Raw genomic sequence first — 22366 nt, 5'->3', positions numbered from 1 at the left:
AATTTTCATATTTGACCCAAATGCACACCCCAATTTCTCATATTTGACCGCAAAACACATGCCAAATTTCAAATTGTACCCCATAATATACCCCACATTTCATCTACATCATCTATACCATACCATACAGAAGAATGACCCCCTTATTCCCCAGAGGACTGTCCTGCTGCTTGAGTCCTTCCTTGTTCTCTAGATTATTGCCCTGCTCCTTGAGGCCTGCCTTGTTCTTCCAGGGACTGTCCTACTGCTACCAGAGAACTGCCTTGCTGCTTTTTACCTACCTTGTTCCCTAGGGAGAAACATCCATTAACACACAGTTTTTACCATGCAATGCAATTTCCAGGCGGTACTTACTACGTAAATGCTTATAAACATTCTTGCCTTTACACTGCAAATGCCTTTACCATGCATGCCTTTATGACAAATGCCTTTACCATGTATATTATTATTATTATTATTATTATTGGGACATTTGTAGAGCGCTGCGTTATGCACACCGGCGTGTCCACGCGCTGAAAGTGGGAGAGGCAGCTAACAGAGGACACAGAAACTGAGCGGACACTTATTTAGAGTAGAGAAATGTTTTAAGTTTCGCTCGGAACCTGGTCTCCTCCGGTTCCAGGCGCAAGTCCGCTGGCAGTTTGTTCCAATTAGTAGCCGCTAGGCATCTAAAAGACCTACCTCCCATGCGGGCTTTTTTGATTCTCAGGATCCTCAGTAGGCCGCCCCCTGTAGATTGGTTAGTATATGTAAGTACTTGTGAGTAAAACATATTTTTATATCATTTAAAAGTATATAATCCCGAAAATAATTATTTGTAAACATTTAAACATAAAGTATGATAATATCGTTTTGAGAGTGGGATGTAAGGAATATGGAGGTGATGGGTGGGGGAGTGTATTAATACCCAGGTGCCACAAAATATACTTGAGCTGAAGATATGTCATGTAATCTAATAGCACTTATATTATTTATAATATAATTTATGCAAATTACTTTAAAAAAGTAAATGCAGTATTAGGAGCAGGATTTATAAGTATTGGTGGGGAAGTGTAGTATTACTCAGTTACCAACTAAGATACCTGAGCATTAAGTTTTATAATCATTTCATCCAATCTTTACTTCGATCTATAGATCATCAAAGATATACAAGCAATGATATCATTTCGTAAATCAATAAAACATTGTAAAATCACGGTGCTACACATTAATCAATTCATCATCACAATAATGTTAAAAATCAATAGTGGGGTTAAGTTTGTTTAAAAGGCCAGTTCCGTTTTCAAAAGGCGATTGCGAGTGAACCACATTGCTGTTAGGTACTTTGCCACTGCGAACACAATTGGGGGGGACACATCAGTTTTTAAAATTCTGTACGCAGGAAGGAACTGTCTGAAACCCAGATTTTTAAAAAGGGGGATTAGCCAATATCTCCTGCTTCTTTTGTAGGCTTTGCAAAATAAGACCACATGTAGATCATTTTCTTTAGAGTGCGCACATGCCGGGCAGTGCTCAGTAGTCGGGGGAGAAGACCAGGAGCTAGTGAATGATCTAAGGGGGAGTGTGCCATATCTCCATTTCAGGAATGGCTTTCTGGTCAGCACAGGAGTTATACCATCCAGAACACGGTCCAGTAAATAGAAGTCTTTGCTTTGGATTAATGAGTTTGTTAAAGATCCCTCACGCATTGTGTTCAAGATATTGGCCAACTTTCGGTCGTAGTAGACTTTTGACAATACCTTGCGTGGAATCCTGGTGCTTGCGTTTAACGGATCAGTCCAAAGTTCTGATAGGTCCAGGCTCTCACAGGAATTTTTTATGTATCCAAGCCATGGGATGTTGGAGGCTTTTGGTAAAGTTAAAAACTCCTGGAGCTCCAATCTGTAGTTGATAAGATCTTGGCTACTCCATAAGCGTCGACAGAAGGTTAGTGGTTTAAGACCAAGTTTATCTGCAATTGGCCTAATACCCAAATCCATTCTCAATGGGAGTAACGGGGTACTTGGTGGGAGAGCTGCCAACTGCCTGATGAATTTATTTTCCGTGCTTGTTAAATTTTTGGCAGAGGTGTGGCCCCACAACTCACCCCCATACGTGACTGCCCTCCTTACCTGGGATTTTCTGATCTGGATGACAGGGCCAAGTGGACGATATGATGATGTATTAGCCATCCTAGAGATTCCACCCGTTATCTGGACTAGTTTCATATTTGCCCTAGTCTGTTGTGTACCCCAGGTCATGCGCTCATTGAGGGTTACTCCCAAGTACTCAAATGTAGATACCCTCTCTAGCCACGCTAGACCTAGCGAGGGATTGGGGCGTGATGATGAGGTGGGGTTTAAGATCATATATTTTGTTTTGGTGACATTAATCTCGAGGCCCCTCTCTATACAAAGTTCAAGAAACCCATCCAGTACACGTTGTATTCCCATGGGGGATTTCGACAGCAGCAGGGTATCATCCGCAAACATAATTGCGGGTACCCTGCTGCCGTTCACTTTGGGGGCATCAATGTCATTAATCCTGGTCAGATGGGTGATTACCTAATTCACAAAGAGGCAGAACAGGGTCGGTGCGAGCACAGAGCCCTGTCTCACCCCTCTGTCAACTGGGAATCTATCAGTTAAATTACCATTTCTACCACATCTGACACGGGCAAAGTTATTCTGATGCAATTTCATCAGAATAGCTAGAATGTCTAGAGGAACACCTAGGTCAGCCAGGACATTCCATAACTTGGATCTTGGCACCAAATCAAAGGCGGCTCGCAAGTCCACAAAGACTGTGTACAAGCTGCCACCCTCGATTAGCGCAGTTCTCCAATAAATGAGATTCAGGCGGAATATCAGATCAGTTGTGGACATCCCCCTCATGAATGCCGCTTGGTAAGGACTCAGAGTGGCAGTCTCCTCAAGCCAATTCTGGAGACGATCCAGGATGAGCCTACCGAAGAGCTTTTGGGAAACATCTATTAGGCTGATGGGCCTGTAGTTGGCTGGGAGCAGAGGCGAGCCCTTCTTAAATATCGGAACTACCTTTGCACCCAGCCAAGTATTAGGGACCTCCATGCCTTTTAAGATGGCATTAAATATTTTCAACAAATAGGGGGCCCAAACGTCAGGCTCTTGTTTGAAGAGGTCGCCAGGGAGGCCATCCAACCCGGGAGCCTTGCCTGACGATAGGCATGCAATAGCAACTCGTACCTCCTCTTCTGTAAAGGGGTAGCCCTCAGGATAAGTAATGTTATCAAGGAAAGGATTGGATGTAGCTCCCGTTTCCTCTGTATAGAGGGACTGAAAGTGCTCTTTCCTTACCCTGGGTGCAATATTTGGTTCTATTGCTGATTCTCGGGTCCCGTATTGACAATTCTCCAGAACGTGCAGTAGTCCCTGATCGCTAAAGCATTTGAGAGGTTTTCCCATTTGTCCTGGTCCTATTCCATCTTGGCCTGGGTAGTTAGTTTCTTATATTCCCTTCTTTTGGCCTGTATCTTCTGTCTTCCTCTGCCCTTCTTAATATGGGTCAAGAGATCCCCCTTCGCCTTACGGCATGTGGCATTATACCATGTATTACGGCGGGGTCCACCACCTTTAGTAAATCCCATGGAGAAAAGATCTGTAGCCAGAGTCTTAATGAGTTCCTCATGTGCCAAACCTAGTAATTTGTGTGTTTCCAGTCTACTAAGGACCTCACTTAGAACGCCCACTTTTTCCAGTGTCGGAATAAGTTTGGCGTAGAGTTTGGGAAGATTCTCTCTGCCGGACGCTAGCTTTTCCCACCTTATTCTTCTCCTATTGTTTTCAAGTGAAAGCCCTACGTTTGTCACTCCCGTAGATTGGTCCAAACCCTCCTTGCCAGGGAGGGTATAGACCAACTCAAGGGCGTTGTGGTCGCTGTCCGTTCTATCTATTACCTTAAAATCAATGATATGCGACCACGAGGACAGTTGAACTAGGACATAATACAATCTAGACTCCCTGCCTGGTCTATTGAAGGTATATTTACTGGGGATATCAGATTTGGTACGCTTGTTACATGCTCTGAGACCGTATTTAGGAGTCAGAGCGGTAATCTGTAAGGCGAGGGGTGTCCATGCTCTGGCCGGCGTAGCCACCGTGGGGGGTACTGACCACCTTGCGTCCTCTTCCAAGGACGACCCGTCCAAGAGGCCTGCTAGGGGCTCGAAATGTGAATTTAGGTCCCCTCCTACCACGTATGCAGTCCCCTTAGGAATTTCATTCAGGAAGTTTGACAATTCCTCGATGGTGGGTGATACTCGTCCTATGTTTACGGGCCTAGAATATACATTTATAACAGCTAATCTAAGGTAGTTTGGCCATTCTAATAACACTGCTAATATGTCTTCAGAAAGCAAGGGAAGGCGAGTGGCTTTGCAGCCCAGGTGGGTACTTCCAAAACAAAAAGGTGAAGTGTAGAGGCAGTGATAGAATCATCCTCCTAAAAAATGTTGTATAAACAAAAAGATTCTATCAACGTGTAGTGGTTTTATTTTTATTTTTGTTTATTTCCGTGGAGCAGCTCTCTCTTAAACAGTGGAAAGATGAAAGCATTTATGTGCTTTTAAAATACCCCTGACACACTAAAAAGAAATCCAATAGTATCATGCTTCATCATGGGGGTCTTCCCGTCCCTCTACGGGGCGGGGCGTGCTGCGACCAGCGGACTACGCGGGAGCACTGAATAATGGTGACAAAGGCTATGTGTTGGTGCAGAAGTGTCAGTGAAGTGTAGGGACCTAACTAGTGAAAGTGAGAAAGATGAAAAAAGGTTAAAAATTCCCTGGCTAGTAGAAAAAAATTATTTATTCACTTCCCTAGCTGGGAATATTAAGAAGTGGTAGAGCAATTAGCTGGCTACCTGGTCAACATGTTTCGTAGGCAGTCCCCTACTGCCTACTCATCAGGACCTTATGGTGGTCCCTACTGGGAAATGCTCGGTTGTAAACTGTCAGCCTATTGTCCTACAAACTGTCAGCAAAAATAAGCTGCTAGTTTGGACTATGGGGCATGAGCTGGCCCCGTGGAGAAAAATAATAATTTTCTCTTAATCTTGTCAAAAATATTGACCTATTGCGGTCTCTGTAAAGAAAAGTGGAAAAAGAAACAAAGCACAATAAATCACTGTGTGTCTCGGATACTTATGTCAATGATTTAGTATCCAGAAAAAAAATTATTCTTTTGCAAAATTACTGTTATTGGCAAAATTACACATAAGAAGCATGCATTACAGGCGTCATATGTTAGGGGATGGAAAGGTATCACTCCCCTGATTCATCAGGTCGTTCGCTCCATAGGTATGAAGGCTATGTCAATTCTAAATGCACACACACACGTCACTCAATGCAAACAGGGAGCATCATTAAAAAGGGAAGGGTCCGAGGAGACCGATTGCACTCTCAATTAAAACAATACATGTATATCTTTTCAGCGTAAATCTATCCCAGGCTAAAGTAAGGATGTTAATACATACTCATTAGACACAAGTTTCATGCCCCATGAGTCGGCAGGCGAAGGGTTTTTCTTTTGGTGGTCTGTAAAAGAAAACCGCACCCTTACGTAAATCCCCGATTTCTACATGGTCGGTCTATAACCACCAAGACCAAAATTGTTAGAGACCCGTGGTCAGAGTCTATTACTTACATATACCGCCCGAGTTCAATGCCTCATTCCTACCCTTGTGTCGCTCCGTGGGTTACTGCCATCTAGCTGTTCGCAGTATATAAAACAAACAGACCGTGCTGTCATCCGATGTGTCTCGTGTCAACGAGAAACTGAACCGCTAACCCAAGATGGCCGCCTACAATGGAACAACGTTCGAACTGGAGCTTGGTTCCCGGAAGTCTTTCTTCTTTTGTGCCGGCTGATGGCTTCGTAATTTGCGCGGTGTGTAGAATCAGAATGGGAATGTGAATACAAACATTTTTTCTGTGTCAAAGAGCTAAATAAAATCACGGTTTTGGCAGTTACGGGTGGCAGAGCAGATATTAGTAGATGTGGTGCTTGGTATTACACATGAGTATGGAGCAGGGATGACTTTTGGCCCAGGCATGTGTAGTCACTAAGGACTTCGATTGTCAGTTTTACTGGGGAAAGATAGTGACATTGATCATAGTTGGCCCCATGGTATTTCATCGTTCAGACCATTCTTGTTAGATTTAATTCGGAAAACCCACCTTTGTTCTTTTTCGAGAAGGTGATTCTCATTGTCCACCAGCTCTATGACCGTCCAAGCGATGTCCTCAGGTCTGTGGCCCTTCTCTAAAAAATGGCTGGTTAATTTTGTGCTGTTTTTTTTGCATTTTATGGTACTCTTGTGTTCGCCTTTTCTGATCTTCACAGCCCTGCTAGTCATACCGACATATTCAAGTTTGCACGGGCAGGTGATCAAATACACAACATTCAGACTGTTGCAGTTACTGAAGCCTCTCTGTTCCCATTTCGATCCATTATTGAAAGTAAGTATCTTGCTCATTTTGGTTAGACAACACACCTTGCAACCTCCACATGGATAGTGTCCTTGTACAAAATTGGGATTTTTTGGTAGGCTGATTCTTTCTGTCTTTGGTCTGGTATGCACCAGAATATCTTTGACACTATGCGCTTTCTTGTGGGAGAAGATAGGTTTTGGTATATCTACACCACCACTGTTTAGAATCTTCCAATTTTTTGTGAAGATTTTAGTCACCTGATCTGAACTCGTATTGTACGTAGTGACACAAATGGGTCTACGTTCTTCCTCCTTAGGTGTTTTTTCTTCGAGGAGGCTTTCTCTGCAACTGTTTCCTGCCCTTTTATAAGCCTGATCTATGATTTTGCTGGGGTACCTACGAGTTTCCAATTTCTTTCGTGGTCTTTTGACTGTTGTTTGAAATTGTCACCAAGGTTGCGAGGCCTCCGGAGGGGCGGCCCCTGCTCCCCCATTTCACAGGGATGGAGAATGCCGCGAAACCCTGGCAAGAGGACTCGTCCCTTGCCCAGGTTTCTTGCAGGAGACATATATCTTTAGAATTGATAAAAGTAATCGATTCCTGCATTTCGAGCTTGTTGCCCAGGCCAGCCACATTCCATGATATTATTTTCAGAGGTGGTGAACCTGGGTTAGAAGCTGTGGAGGGGGAGGAATCGCTATCATTCTCACTGCCCTGGGACATTGTTTTTGTATCCAAGTCTCCCTGTACTTCTCTTGGTACCATTACAGTGGGAAGAGGCAGGTCAGGATTGGCCCGGTTGTCTTCCGAGCTGTGCAATATAGCTTTGGGCTGCCCGAGCTCTGTCATCAAAAGAGTGGTGGATCTAGGAGGTATGATGTCTAATTCCTTATCCTCCCATAGGTGGGAGTACTGATTGCTGCCAACACACATAAACTGTCAATCCACCATGTCTAAGCAAGAGTACCTATTTGATATGGGGAAGAATGTGGGATGGTGGGCCCTAGGGTGGCGACAATCTCCTCTCCAGTCACCCCCCTCCCATAACAAGTTCCCCAGCCCTCCTCCCTGTTGTTTGATGTAGAATACGATTGGTACTGGGTTCTTGGGTAGTGAAAATCTCCTCTCGCTCTTACATCCCACCTACCCACCCTCTCCTGTAGGCCATCCCATCTCTCTTCCTCCCATACATGTGTCAGTGGCGGGTAGAAGAAAGAAAGGGGTAGGGGCTGAATATTGCTCTCTTGGTCGTCAGGAGACCGGCCACAGATGTGGGAAACGGTCCTAGGGTCTCTGAAACTAATCAGGACACAGTCACCCTTGATGGATTTTCTAGTGCTACCCACCCATGGGACCCTTCTTACCATGAGGACCTCGCTCATTACACCTTGTGGGAGTAGTCTGTAGATAGATAGCCAACTTACCACCTTATTCTTTAGAGAGGCAGTAGATTCTTTATAGGTTGATTTTAACTCTGGGACCCCTACTAAGATTACTGTATAGGGGCTTGCCTCCGGCGGCAGGTTTACTACCCTTGCCTTATTAGCTTTGGCTGGTGCCTCATCTGTTGGTACTACTACTTTCTGAGGCTGGCTGGAAACAGAGGATTTATCCTTTGTCTGTTTAGGCTTCGATTGTGGTGGGGATGTGTGTGAGGGTCGGGCTGGGGGCTGTTTAGGGATGGGTATGTTGGCTCTAGGCTGCGTGGTAATGGTTTTAGAGGGGGTTGGTTTGGCCTGTTGGGCCAGGTGTGCTGCACTGTTAAGCGCCTTGGTGGTAGCTAAAGTGCCCCTTTTGTTCTTTACCTCAGCCCCCCCTCTTTCACCATTAGTATCAGCTTTGTTGTTTACTTTCAGGCTATCGTCTAGATGCACCGTGGATTTCTCTGTATTCACTAGCCTAGCTTCCATCTTAATTAGGCGAGCTTCTAGGGGACTTAATAGGGCCCTCAATAGAGTTCCTATGTCGGCCAGGGTAATATCTTCATCTGAGATCTCAAAGGGGTTCTTGTTACCATGTTCTGTGTTCTCTACATGTGAAATCTCAGTGGGTAAGGCCTCATCTCTATCAATAGTCAAAGTCCCCGTTCTACTCAATACAGGACTATCAGCCTCCTGGGTAGAGTTAGGTTTCTGAGTCTTTGCCTTCCTTCCCCCTTTGTCTCGGCCCCTTTTTTCACCCCCTGTAACGTATTACCATCTCCACCATTGATGTTACCCGCGTCAAGGGCGCATTCAAGAGGGGATGGTAGGGTAGGGTGGGTTTGGGCTAATGGCAGATTTAACAAACTCAGATCGCCAAGGTCACTAAGGTCCTTCGTGCTAATGTGAGAGTTAGAGTTGGTCAAATCTAGAATCGGGTATTCTCTATAACACTGCTTCCCCCGTTATTACACTCAGTAATATCAGTACGCTCATGTCTTGTATCTGGGGTCTTGGCCTGGGCCAGGGGGCCCATAGAGGATCTCCTCACCCAATCTATTTCTTGCGATATACGCCTCTCTAATATAGTAATTTCATCAATCAGTAATGACCCCGCTTTTACAAAGTAATTGTCCAAAGTACCTTTGGCCGCTCCCGTTGCTGCCAACGCGGTTTTGCTCCTTGTTTCCCTCGTGGACATCCTCAGAGATGGACCAGGGGGAGTGGCCCGGTCCCGGTCTCTCCCGTCCTCTAACGGCCTCAAACGGCCCGCCCTTTGCCGGGCTTCGCCTCGCGCTCCGTCCCGCACGCGTGCCGCGTCGCGAAGTGAGCTGGCTAGTTTTATTCCTCCCACGCAGGTGGGTGTTGCCGCTGCCGGAAGAGGCTGCAGGCGTGTCCTGTCCCTGCCTCGCAGTCCCGCAACGGTGCAGACCAGAACAGCGGCACGCCCGTGGAGCGGGGGCCGCGCCTGCCAAAGTCCGGTAAAAGTAAAAGTGCCCCAGCAGTGATGGCGATCAGGATTCAGCCTGGTGAGCAAACAGCAGTGAGTGGCACCCGCAAAGCGGGTGCCGCGAAAAGGTATTGGAAGCCAGGCAGGGGGGCGTAGCCGCTGCGGGAAGAGGCTGCAGGTGTGTCCCGTCCCTGCCTCGCAGTCCCGCAACAGTGCAGACCAGAACAGCGGCACGCCTGTGGAGCGGGGGCCGCGCCTGTCAAAGTCCGGTAAAAGTAAAAGTGCCCCAGCAGATATGGCAATCAGGATTCAGCCCGGTGAGCAAACAGCAGTGAGTGGAGTTTCATAATCATTGTAAATATATTTATTATTAACATAGAAAACATTCTTTAAAAGAAAAAACATACTTCAAAAAAAACTATTAAATGGTTCCTACTTAAAAATAAAAAAACTACAACATTTTATTCTTTGATTTAAAGTAAGCATTATATAAATTGCAACAAAATGTATTTAAATAATCTTTTTCATTTGGGGCCTGGCTTGCCGAGCTGCCGAATGGCTGCTCTGTGAGCGAGCTCTGCCGACCGGGACCTGATCCTTTACGAATACGCACATCTACCTGATTCCTGCTTTTTTGATGTTCTATGAGGTGTCTGGCATAAGGTGACCATCGGGGAAAGTTAGAGCGGTGTCAGCTGCCTGGTTGCTGTTCTGCATGCTATGCAGTGTGGCGCAGCTGCTGACGGCTATTTCTGGTAGAGACGTGACCCGAACGCCCAGACTACTGCAAGCCGAGGTCTGATTGCAGGCCTGGGTGAACCTGCTACGTCCGACCAGTGCTGTCGAGGGCGCGGGCTCCGTGGAGTCGTGCTGTGGCCCGGTGCCAGTATTTGCAAGGAAACTCCGCTGCACTTAAGGGACTGGACCGAACGGCAGGGACCTCCGAGAGCTGAAGTGAGGTGAGACCTGTCCCGCGCGCTTCTGTGCTGTGGCCCCTTGTCCTATTTTGGCCTGCGTCCCGCTCGGGCCTCAGTGAAGGAGACTCCTGTCCTTGCTGAGCAGGGTGACGATGTGAGGAGAGCTGCGTGGTGTTCGGCGCCTACGGCCAATGCCAGACAGCCATTTGTAGTTGCCTACAGGGTGGAGACAGCGGAATATCACGATCGGGCGCCATTTTAGGTGTGCCATTATAGCATTCTCCTCCCTGCCTGTTTACCTACGTTCCATATTGCCTCAAAACAGACAGTCCTGATGCATAGGGAAGTGATAAGGAGCTATTGAACCGCCGGATATCAATGCAGATGATTGCAATGTGAGAATTGGTGATTCACGGCGACTTTGATGACTCTGATTTCCCGACATTTGCTGAGTGACCAGGGCGCTGTGGGTGCTGCTGTGTGGACGCTTGGTGTTATGGATGTATCGCACGGAGCACATGGTGTATCCCCAGATCAGGGAGGGCCCTGACATTGTCTTTGAGAAGCAGGTGTGCTATCTGTGCTTTTGTGCACACCTCGGCTGCTGGAGGAGAACCCCAAGGCGGGTCCTGCTGCAGGTACTTGGGGCGTAATTGGTAGTGCCTTCAGAAAAGCCCTAATATACACCCGACACCCTGAAGATTTGGACACTTGCAACTTGGGGGGGTGGATTGCGACACCAGCAGAGGTAAATTGCACTTTGCTGAAGCAGATATGGGCAAACACAACGCAAAACAGCCCAAACTTAGTTTTGAACAGAGCCGCTCGACCAGACAACAGGAATCGGACACGGAAACCTCCACAGGGGGTTCAGCTGATGGGCTGCAGGAAGACCAAGGTGATGACATACATGTACTCATGTTGGAGATGCGTTCTAGCCTGCGCACTATTGACACCAAGTTAGACACCCTGACTTCGCAAATTGAGTCATGAAAACGCATGTTGGAGCTCACATGCACCAGCTCGATGTCTTAGAAAATAAACACACCGACCTACACGAGTTTCAAGTAGAGACCAAAGACCAATTGTCTCAGATGGATAGACTCTTCCACATGATCCACGCTAAGAATGAGGATTTGGAGGCCTGATTGTGTTGAAACAACCTACATATCACGGTGATTCCGGAGACCACGGCGATTACGAAGATGGAAGTCTCTGTGTCGAATCTGCTTAGAGACCTATTCGCGGCACATTTATCACAGGTTTTTGCTGTAGAAAGGGCCCACCCTACTTTGGGAGTGAGACTGCCGGTGGGAGCTCCTCCACGCCCCATATCGGCGAGACTCTTGAACTATCAGGATCAGTATATGGTGCTGCGCCAGGCTCGTACTATGGAAACAATATCACTCTAGGGGAACCAAGTCGCCTTCTACCAGGACTTCACCTCGGCGGTGCAGGCTGCCAGAAGAGAATTCTTGGTACGCGAAAAGCGAAAAAGATCCTACTGCAGCCACAGATACCTTATTCTTTACTCTACCCTACCAAGTTCAAGTTCTCATATGACTCCTCAGCTCATTTCTTCAAGGACCCCAAATCCGCCCAGAAATTTGCCAAACACGAGGGTGGTAAGCGGTCTAAGAAAGGCCCGGGATCCGTAGAGGCAGCGTAAAGGCAGCTAAGTGACAATGACTAAATGTGAAATGAACATACCCTTTCTGTGGCTTCGTTTTTCTTCCCTACACTACTGTTTGCAAATCTAAGCAATATTGTTCTATGTATTTCGAATCATTAAATTGTTTATTGCCTTCCTATATTGCACACAACAGCATTGATATTTTCTATTGCAGTAATAACTATTCTAGTGTTACAGCACTAACTGTTGTGGATTCCATTTGCCCCCGTGCTCCTGTGCTTGGATAGCATAGGTGGGCAGGGTGGACAGAGAGGGATGGGAGATTGTAACTACACATAGTGAGATGGTGATGGATTATTATGCCTTACGTCCACATGTACTGTTTGAAACAATTATTTTGCATGTTTAGTCTTTGGTAATATCCCAGCCACCCTGCTATTGTATGGAAGTAAGCCGGCACTCACACATTCCCCTGGGAAATTTCCCTGAATGTTCTGTTTCCAGTCTTTACTGAGGGTGGTATTGCCTCAGCCTGATTGGGGAGTTGATGTCGGTGGGGGGATAAGGGTAGGGTTTGTTCTGGGGTTGTGTGTTGGTGTGCAGCCAATGAAGAATACAATTGGCACAAGACTTAACGACCAGTATATATGTCTGGTGAGGAGCAGCCGTCTGAAGCTGAACTCGGACAAGACAGAGGTCCTCATCCTCGGACCTACCCCCTCAGCCTGGGACGACTCATGGTGGCTGACCACACTGGGAACAGCAACAACACCCACCGACCATGCACGAAATCTAGGATTCATCCTCAACTCTGCCCTCTCCATGTCTAAGCAGGTCAACGCTGTCTCCTCTTTCCTGCTACAACACCCTCCACATGCTCCACAGGATCTAGAAGTGGATCCTGACTGAAACAAGAAGAACGGTGACACAGGCCCTCGTCAGCACCAGACTGGACTACCGCAACACGCTCTACGCAGGAATCCCAGCCAAACATCTACGACAACGACAACGCACTCAAAACGCCTCAGTCCGACTGATCGTCAATGTCCCCCGCCACAGCCACATCACCCCCACCTGAGAGACCTACACTGGCTTCCCATCGACAAGAGCATCACCTTCAAGCTCCTCACCGATGCAAACAAAGCACTCCACAAAGCCGGACCAGCCTACCTGAACAGCAGACTCAGATTCAACACCCCCAACCGCCAGCTCCGCTCCCCAAGCCTCACCCTCACCACTGTCCCCTGCATCCAATGAACAACCTCCGGCGGCAGATCCGTCTCCTACCTCGCCGCCAAGACCTGGAACATCCTCCCTACTCACATACGGCAGACCCAAGACCTACTCGCCTTAAGACCTGCCTCTTCGAGCAGTAGCAGCACCCCCCTCAGTGCCTTGGGACCCTCACAGGTAAGTAGCGGGCTTTAAAAGTACTCTGATTGATTGAGAACAATTGTCAAAATATGGCTTAGTCTTTAAAAATAACAAATTTAGGGCCTGATTTTTATGGCGGTCATACCCAACACCGACAGGCCGTTGGTGGAAGTCTGATCACCGACATCGGGATTACAGAATCACTTTCCGACAGCTTTTTTATGACAGAAAGACTGCCATGAAAAGGCTGTCAGAAATGAGATTTGGTGACACCAAACTGGGTCCCCATCCATTGAGAGCCACTCTAACGTGGCCCAGGGGGCAAATGAAGTGCCCTCACTCACCTACGTACACAGTGCGTATGACACTTTTTGCTCTTTTTCTGAGCTGCATCATAAGCCACCATGACAAAGAGCAGCTTGCCCAACCAGTTTGGCGGTCGCATTATTATGAGGCGGTCAGACCATTGCCTGTTAGTCAGGCTGTTTCCTCACCACCATGTTAGTGGGCTGGGCTCAGACCATCGTAATCAGGTCTCATATTTTTAGTAGCATACAGCAAGCCATGATTTTCTGTTTTCTTCAATGAAAGAAAAAGTAATTTTTTTGTTTTTACTATTTCAGCTTTACATACAGGTTTCAGCGTTTGTATTTACATTCAGTGGAGGGTTGCGGCCAAGAACAGAGGCTATGATCGGTCAGGGAGGAACAATGTGATTTACTTATTAGAACATGCTGGTTAGGCAAGTCAAGTCAAGTCAAATAATCTTTCTTCGGACAACAAAGGCCCTAAAAACACATTAAAAACAATAAATACTAAAACCACTGAGGCAATTTATTGTAAGTAGAGAAGGAGGGAGGTAGATAGATGTTAATTTTAAAACAAAATGTATGTTTTTGTGTTTTAATCAGTTTTATATCTCTATGCAGGATCTTTTCATATGCACACGTTGGGAGAGTTGGTATTATTTGAACATAGGTTTTAAAAAGAAAAATAATCTTTATATTTCTTATTTATAAGTCAAAATTATATTTTTGTCATTGTGTTTTTTTAAAAATGTTTTCAGCTCTGGAAGGAGAAAAAGAAAATTACTTGGTATTTTAAATCACGGATCTCTGGATTGCATTTTTTTTAACTTTAACCTGTTTTTGGGACTGTTTTCCTAATTTATTTCTAAATAATTACGCATTTTTGTCCATCATTGCTAAGGATTGTGATATTTCTGGAGATTCAAAGAAGGCAAGTGAAACTTGGATTGCGCTTTTTTATTTGAGTTTTGATTAGTTGAAAACTTCATGAATTGTAGATTTTCCATTGATTCTCGATGAAAGAACCTTAACATATCACCAAGAGTCAATGAAGACAACTGAATTATAAGTTTTAGTATAAAAAAGGAGAGTGGTTTTTAAAGAAATGAGTTGGCATCAGTAGTGTGATATGTATGCACAATTGTCAAACTAGTCTGAAGATATCGTCAATAGTACTTGTTGACTTATACCCAATAGTTTTTCTGACATTTCATTACTTTTTTTAGGATATTCCAGGATTCAGACAACAATTGTGCTATTTTTATTTCCTTGAAACTTTGCTCTTTTTTTCAAAAACTTCAGGAAATGATAGAGGTTGAGGTGACTTTTTCCAATTGAATTAATAAAAGAATTACGCCAAATCTTAATGGAACTATTGTTTTTTGCACCTCCCTCTAAGCAGGTTCAGCAACAGATACACCATTTATTAGTAAACACCATGGTTTCCTTCAGTAGCCCACCCTTCTTAAATTGCCAAACCATGTGTCTTCTAAGTAATTTTTCTAACTTTTGTGAACTGTAGAGGTCACCCACATAATGTGCTTTCTGAGTTCATATTGAAGTCTACTGGTTGACATATACTTCTCAGTTAATTTTCAGTAGTTGAATTAATCAATTTAAAATCAATTAAGATTTTTTTCCTAGTACTTGTATTTATTGTTTTCAATTTCACAACTGATAAAAACATGTAAGTTGAGGAATGTTTGTCAGGCAGTTAACTGTATATTTATCGGTAGTAGGGTTGTTAAGGCTTGCATCAATAAGATACATTTCAGTGAATGGATAGGGAGAGAACTATAAAGTTCCATCCATCATCCAGATCTCACTATTTTTCTAGAGTTACTGCATTATGTAGTTTACTAAATATTTGTATTAGTGTTTCAATCAATCAGAATTTGTATAGCGCTCCTAATCACCCATGAGGTTCATGATTGAAGGATTCCATTAGTTGAAGGGGTATGTTAATAACAGAGTAGGTCTGAAGAGTTTGGGGATTACTCGCCTGTGTAGTGTTTTTGTTGTTGCACCACTCTTCCTAAATTTGTGATTGTTGGTATAATAATGGCAACATGCATGGTGATGTTCAGAGCTACTTCCCTCAAAGCTGAGCCACAGGGTTCATTGGATATGGCTGCTAGTGACTTAATTTGTTTAATATTTAGTCTAACTTCAATCTCCATTACAGAATAAGAGTGGTTATGCTCAGTGGCTCATTTCACTTTGTCACCAAGAGTTATCGCTCTATCTTTGCAAAGGGATAGGAAATATTCAACACACCTCCAATGAATCCTGTGCTCAGTAAATCTCTCCTGACAATAAATGTCCACACCATACTTTAGGAGTCTCTTTCAATGTTTAGATTGAATATGCGTTGTTGGAATTGTTTTTTTTAATTTTGTGAAGCTTGCAAAATACAGAAAAACATATGAGTGTGAAGTAATCTTACTGTCTATGTCTTCCTTTTCTTGGGTTGTCCTTAATGTTGTTGTCTATGTTTTCCTTTTCTTAGGATGTCCCTTCACAGAGAAAAAAAAGAAAAGTTATTTCTTGCAATCTGTTGAGAAGACAAGGCTATTTTATGCTCTTTGGTCAGAAGATGATTTCAGAGTGAGGGATATTCAACGTAAATGCGGTTCCAACAATTTGAAATCAACACTGGATATTAGTACAACATACACTAGTGTGGGTAGGCCTGTCCACAACACATTTTTTTCATTTATTCTTTGAACTTTTTTTAGTAAGCATTGCAATTTATTGTCTGGTTATAGGCAAGGGGATATTGTGTAGTAAAGGCCCAGGATTGGGGTTATGCGTTGATGTTTTGACCCGGCTTGTTGCTTAGAGGGCCACTTTAAACCTCCGCTTGTGGGTCTTCTTCAGGACAGGGGGAGAGTATGAGGCAACCTAATGCTGGTGCCCAATCCTGGCAAACCAGATTACAGCTCCCATCAACCAGACGGACCATTGCCAGGAAAACCTATCCTCCTGTCTCAAAGACATCTCCAAATGGATGAACGAATCTCTCCTCAAACTTAATGGTGATAAATCATGGATCTTATTGCTAGGCAATCAATCTAAACTCACCACCAAACTTCCGTGGCCATCATGCATGGGACCAACCCCCATCCCAAAAAAGAAATAAAAAGCCTAGGTCTCTGGCTCAACCTGGACCTCAATTTTCAAACTCAAGCGAGGAAAACTGCAGGAACTTGTTTCGGTCTCCTATGTACTGCACGCAAAATCCTTCCCCTTTTACCGCCCCCCCCATTCCAGGAAACTCCTCATTCAGGGCTTTATCATGTCCAGACTAGATTACGGAAACACCCTATACCTTGGCGCTACGAAATCGGTCATCAACAAACTTCAACTTGTCCAGAACTTGGCAGCGAGGCTGCTAATAGGCACAAAAAAACGATGCTCTGTTAAACCTGCCCTAAGCTCCTTACACTGGCTCCCAATCCATGAAAGAATCAATTTTGAATCCCTCTGCATCACGCATAAAATTCTGCAAGACAAGGGCCCCCCAATCTTGAGATCCCTGATCAAACCACATAAAGCCAACGGGAAGCTAAGATCTGACCTCCTCTTCCTGGCAAGCGTCCCCAGAATCAAGAAAGCACGGTCAGGAGGACGCCTATTCTCATACAATGCCTCTAAACTCTGGAATTCCCCCCCCCCCCCTCAACATCCATAGGGAGACCAATCTACCAAAATTCCGCAGGCTATTGAAGACCTGGCTGTTCCCCTAGGTCACTCTGTTCCAGATGTAACTGCACAAGTCCAGCGCTGGGACGCCCACGGGTAGCTACGCGCTCTACAAATCCACTTCCAATTCCAATGGGTAGTCTGCATGGAAATGTGAAGTGTGAGAATAAATCAAGGCATCCAGATCAATAAGGTGCCTGTCAGGGTATCCAAAACCCAAGACAAGTTCAACTTAAATAAATCTGCAATTTTCAATTACGTGTTCATTAGTTTGTGAAATCAATCCACCATGGAATCTCACAAACTGATGTTAGCTCACAGAATGGGAAGTACTTCTAACCCGTCAGTGTCTGGAAGGGTCAATATCCAGCACCATCCCTGAGTTTGCACTTGAAGGAGTTAGAATAGTAAATCTGCCCCCACAGTCACTTTACAGCACCTTCCCTGATTTTTCACTTAGTGGAGATCGATTGGTAGATCTGCCCCCTAGGCACTGTTCAGTACCTTCCTTGAGTTTGCACTTAGCTGAGTTAGAATAGCAAATCTGCCCCTCAGTCAGTGTCAAGCACCTTCCCTGACTACATACCTGGTGGAGTTAGAATAGCAATTCTGCATTCAGTTACTATCCAGCGCCTTCCCTGAGTTTGCTATTTGTGGAGATAAAATAGTAAATCTGCCTCAAGTGCCAAACCAGCACGTTTCTTGAGTTTGTCCTTGGTAGAGTCAGAACAGTAAATCTGCTGCACCAGTTACTGTCCAGCACTTTTCTCAAGTTTGCTCTTGGGGAAGTTAGGAGAGTACATCTGCCCACCTGTCACCATCCAGAACCTTCTCTGACTTGGCACTTGGTGGAGTTAAAATAGCAAATTTGAGTACGTGTTACTGTCTAGCACTTTCCCTGAGCTTGCACTTGAAGTAGTTAGAACATTAAATCTGCTCCCGAGTCACTGTCTAGCACCTTTCCCAACTTTTGTACTTGGCAGAGTTAGAATAGTAAATCTGCCCCTATTCACTGTCCAGCACCTTCCCTGAGTTTCAACATGGACAAGTTAGAATCCTAAATCTACCTTTCAGTTGCTGTCTGGCACCTTCATTGACCAGCACTTGCTGGAGTTAGAATACTAACTGTTCCCCCAGTCGTTCTCCAGGACTTCCATTATGTTTGCACTTTGCAGAATTAGAATAGTAAAATTAGCCTTCAGATCACTGTCCATCACTTTCCCTGCAGAAGTTAGAATATTTATTCTGCCCCCCACCAAGTCACTATTCAGCACTTTCCCCAAGTACATTTTTACATACAAAGAAAAAAAATTACTAATGTAACCTACTTTGTTGTAAAGTTTGTGAAGATTGGCAAACAGATTGAGTAGTTCAATAATCCAGCTGAATACATGTTTGGAAATGTAAAAATAAAATAATAAGACTTTATATTGAATGAGAAGAGTTAAGTATTATTAATATTCATTTCCATCAAGTAATACTTACTTTGAAAGAGAAATTGCAGTCATGCAAATATTCTGTGACCTTGTCTCCTCATCCTTGCAGTATATGTGAACACCTCAGATGGCTGTGGAGCACTGAACGCAAAATGGTTGATGCCTGTTTTTATATCCTTTTTAAGGATTTACGTTTTTTAACAATATAACTGTTGTAATCTGTTGATTACATTGAGTAAATCAATGATTAATCATATAATTTACTTGACAGTGTTTTTGACCTTCTTCAGAATGTGTGTGGTGTCATAAGATTAATTTACTTAAAGATGAAATTGGTCATATTATGACACTTGCGTTGTATTATTGGTTACTGTTAAAACATTTTTGCGGTGTTCCAGAGTGCTGTGCTCTGTTGCGTGGCGAAATAAGTATTTTTATTTAATTTGCCTGGCTTTATTTAAATATTTTTCACACATATGTGTTGTTTTAAGTGGTGATGAGTAACACTATTATATTTTAGACAGTATTTGCACAATGGAAATACATATGTTTATTAAAAAATTATAATTTATATATAATAGTTCTACATTGTACAATAATAATGCTTTTTTGCTTAAAAAAAAGCAATGTACAGGCTTGGGTGGTATAGGTCTGCTTGATAAATGTATGTGTGGTAACATCACTGCATATTTTGCCCTATGAATATTTGTGGAAAAGACTTATGTGTGGTAAAGGCTTGGATGGTACAGACTGCAAGGTACAACCATACAAGGCAAAGGCGTGCATTGTTGTGTCATACTACCTCCTCACAGGATTATTTTGCTCCTCAGGGACTACCTTGTTCTTTAGTGAATTACCCTGCTGCTTATGGCCTGTCTTGTTCTCTGAGAAGAAGACTGGACCTTCTTTGAGAAGGAAGACTGACTTCCTGTTCTGAGATACAGGGACACAACAAGCGCCAGATGTCTTTATGCAACTGCCCAGCTTACCTGCTGCAACTGGCCCTGTCTGGACCTTGAACTGGACCTGCCTGAATCTGCATCTGGACTTGCCTGAGCACTGCTTGTCTATGTTGAGTGAGATCTTAATCCTCAAATGGTGCCTTCCCAGATCTTGGACCCTAAGCTGGTAGGAGTTGAGCTCCTCCTGTGAAATCCCGAGGTTTTGCACTCTGCTTGCCAGACTTTGAGAAGATAAGATTTCCAGCAGGATGTACCTGGTCCATGTATCCAGCCTGCACTCCATCACTGTTGGCCTGAACTTATGACTTTGTCCATATATAGCATGATCATATACACACAGTTAATGCTTTCTGCTTCTTGGTGCTATTTCTGGTCTAATTTTAAGTATTAAATTATACACTATTCTTCCAATGTGGTGCACAATATCTTTTGTGTTGGGATTTCACTTTATTGCTGCTTGTGTGCTACATAAAGACTTAACAAAGTGCCTCTAAGTTAAGCTTGACTGAATTTGTGCCAAGCTAGGCAGAGATCAATTTGCTGACTTTATGGTTCACATTGATAAGGATTTTGGCTGTTGCTTTACACCCCTCTCAACCAATATTCCCATTTCCTACAATTTATTTTTCATCTACCATGCTCTCAAAGTTTCTTTCAATGATGTTAGCATCTGTGGAGATTGGAAGTTCACTTTATTTTTTAGGCCACCTAGGATCTTCAATCTCAGTCTTTTAACACATTGAGGACTTTAGTACTAGCATCCACTCTTAGCTACATTATTTGCAACTGTAATTTTACACTAGTCTCTGTTGATGAAATTATCTCATGCTCTGCATGTATTTAAGGTTGCTGAATAGTACAACTTGATCTGCTTGATGGAGATGATCTACCATTGATCATCTTGAACACCATATATATCCTTCTTCCCAGAGGATTACACACGGTGTTTCAACTCCACCTTGCTGTAGGAACAAAAAACATGTAAACAAGTTCATTCCCACTTGAGGTAGGCCTGGTTCTTATGAATGTGGAATCATATCACAGACGGGTTTTATTTTAGGGTATATATGTGCATTTTGCTTCAGGATGCTTTTCACCTTTCCTGCATGACTCAGGGCTCATCTACCTGCTGGTAAACTGATGGTCTTCCCAGGAATCCATATCTCTTTATGAACACACCTATGTAGATTACTGCATGTTTCCCTGATGAAAACGATGCTACACACTTTTGTAAGAGCAGGAAAAATACTGAAATATGAAAGGGCATTGCTCAGAGACATCATAAGAGCATACTTCATCACTTCTGGCTATCTGTGTTGCAGCATTTGGCATTGAGATAAAATTCTGCACAGTCACCCAGTTCAACAGATTAGAGCAGCATAAAACGTGTTTCAAGAAAAAATGTGACTACTTCAGAAAAAGAACCCAGGAGTGGAAGTATCGATGCCCTATTACATGCTGCGCAAAGTGTGCAATGAACTCAAAAGGATGAGGAAAAAGAGTGAAAAATACTTGGGAGGTGGAAGTGGGTGACGTTCCTTGTCAACAGCCACACCACGATGTCAGGGAATTACAGTGTTTCAAGGTGTGACATAGAAGATATTTGCAGTATGTTTGTTGGCAATAAACATTGGGCCCTTGATGCCTGGATGGGAATCTTTGGTTGATTTATGAGCCATGCCTATTAAAAGGGAGATTATAAATGTATTGTCACCACACTACCACCTTAGCCTAAACAGGAAAACAGGTCACTATAGTTCTACTGAGAGTGAGTTGCCAGGTGTGTCTCGGTCTTAGTATATTATAAAATTGCTCATCAATAAACATTGCTTCCTGAAATCAGTTGGTTGCATACACTTTCTTGTAAATATTGATTTATGAAAATGTATTGTTTTGTATCAACTCAATTAGTTAGCTTTTAGCATTTTTTCTAAACTAATCAAAAACACCTTGTAATTATATGGTCCAAAACGACTGAAGCCTGAGGCTAAAATGCTACTTTTCTCTTGGTTTTCATAGTTTAACTACTGATAATTTGACCATGTTTTCCTTTTTGATAATCTTTGTTTTCCTGATGATTGATTGAACTAAGTAGTGGTGATCTAAATGGTAAAATTTGGAAAACAGAAAAGAGATGTTTGACAATGAGAAGTTGCCTGGAGTATTCCTGAGATGTGATTAGGAATTTACTATTTTTGGAGAATTTGTTATGCTTCAATGTCCATTCGAAAATTGGAAGTAAGGACAAGTTAAGCTTCAATGTAATAAGTGGCATTTGTAAGTGATGGTGTGGAAGTGTTTTTCCTTAAGCTAATTAAGTATGGGCGGAAAATTTGTTTCGCTTGCGGAATGTGCGGATTTTCCCTGATTTCACGAACCGCGAATCGTGCAAAATCGCGGCAAAATGCGCAAATCCGCGACCGGGACAAATTTTGCTCAGGAAACACTTACAGGGTTACAGCAGGTGCCCAAGTTGAAGCTAATTTCTTTGTAACCATCTACAAAATGGTTACAAAGAAATTAACTTCAAATTGGGCACCTGCTGTAACCCTGTAAGTGCGTCCTGAGCGGTGCCTCCTTGCCTACTTGCAACTATTCTCTGACCATCGAAGCAGGGTCAGAGAATAGTTTCAAATAGACAACGAGGCTTCTGCAGGAAGCACTTACAGATATAGATAAAGCAGGTGCCTGAGTTGAAGGTCAAATTCAGTA

Source organism: Lissotriton vulgaris, chromosome 3_1 (genome assembly GCF_964263255.1).
Source record: "Lissotriton vulgaris chromosome 3_1, aLisVul1.2, whole genome shotgun sequence".
Classification (NCBI taxonomy): domain Eukaryota; kingdom Metazoa; phylum Chordata; class Amphibia; order Caudata; family Salamandridae; genus Lissotriton; species Lissotriton vulgaris.
This window is presented reverse-complemented; position numbering follows the sequence as displayed.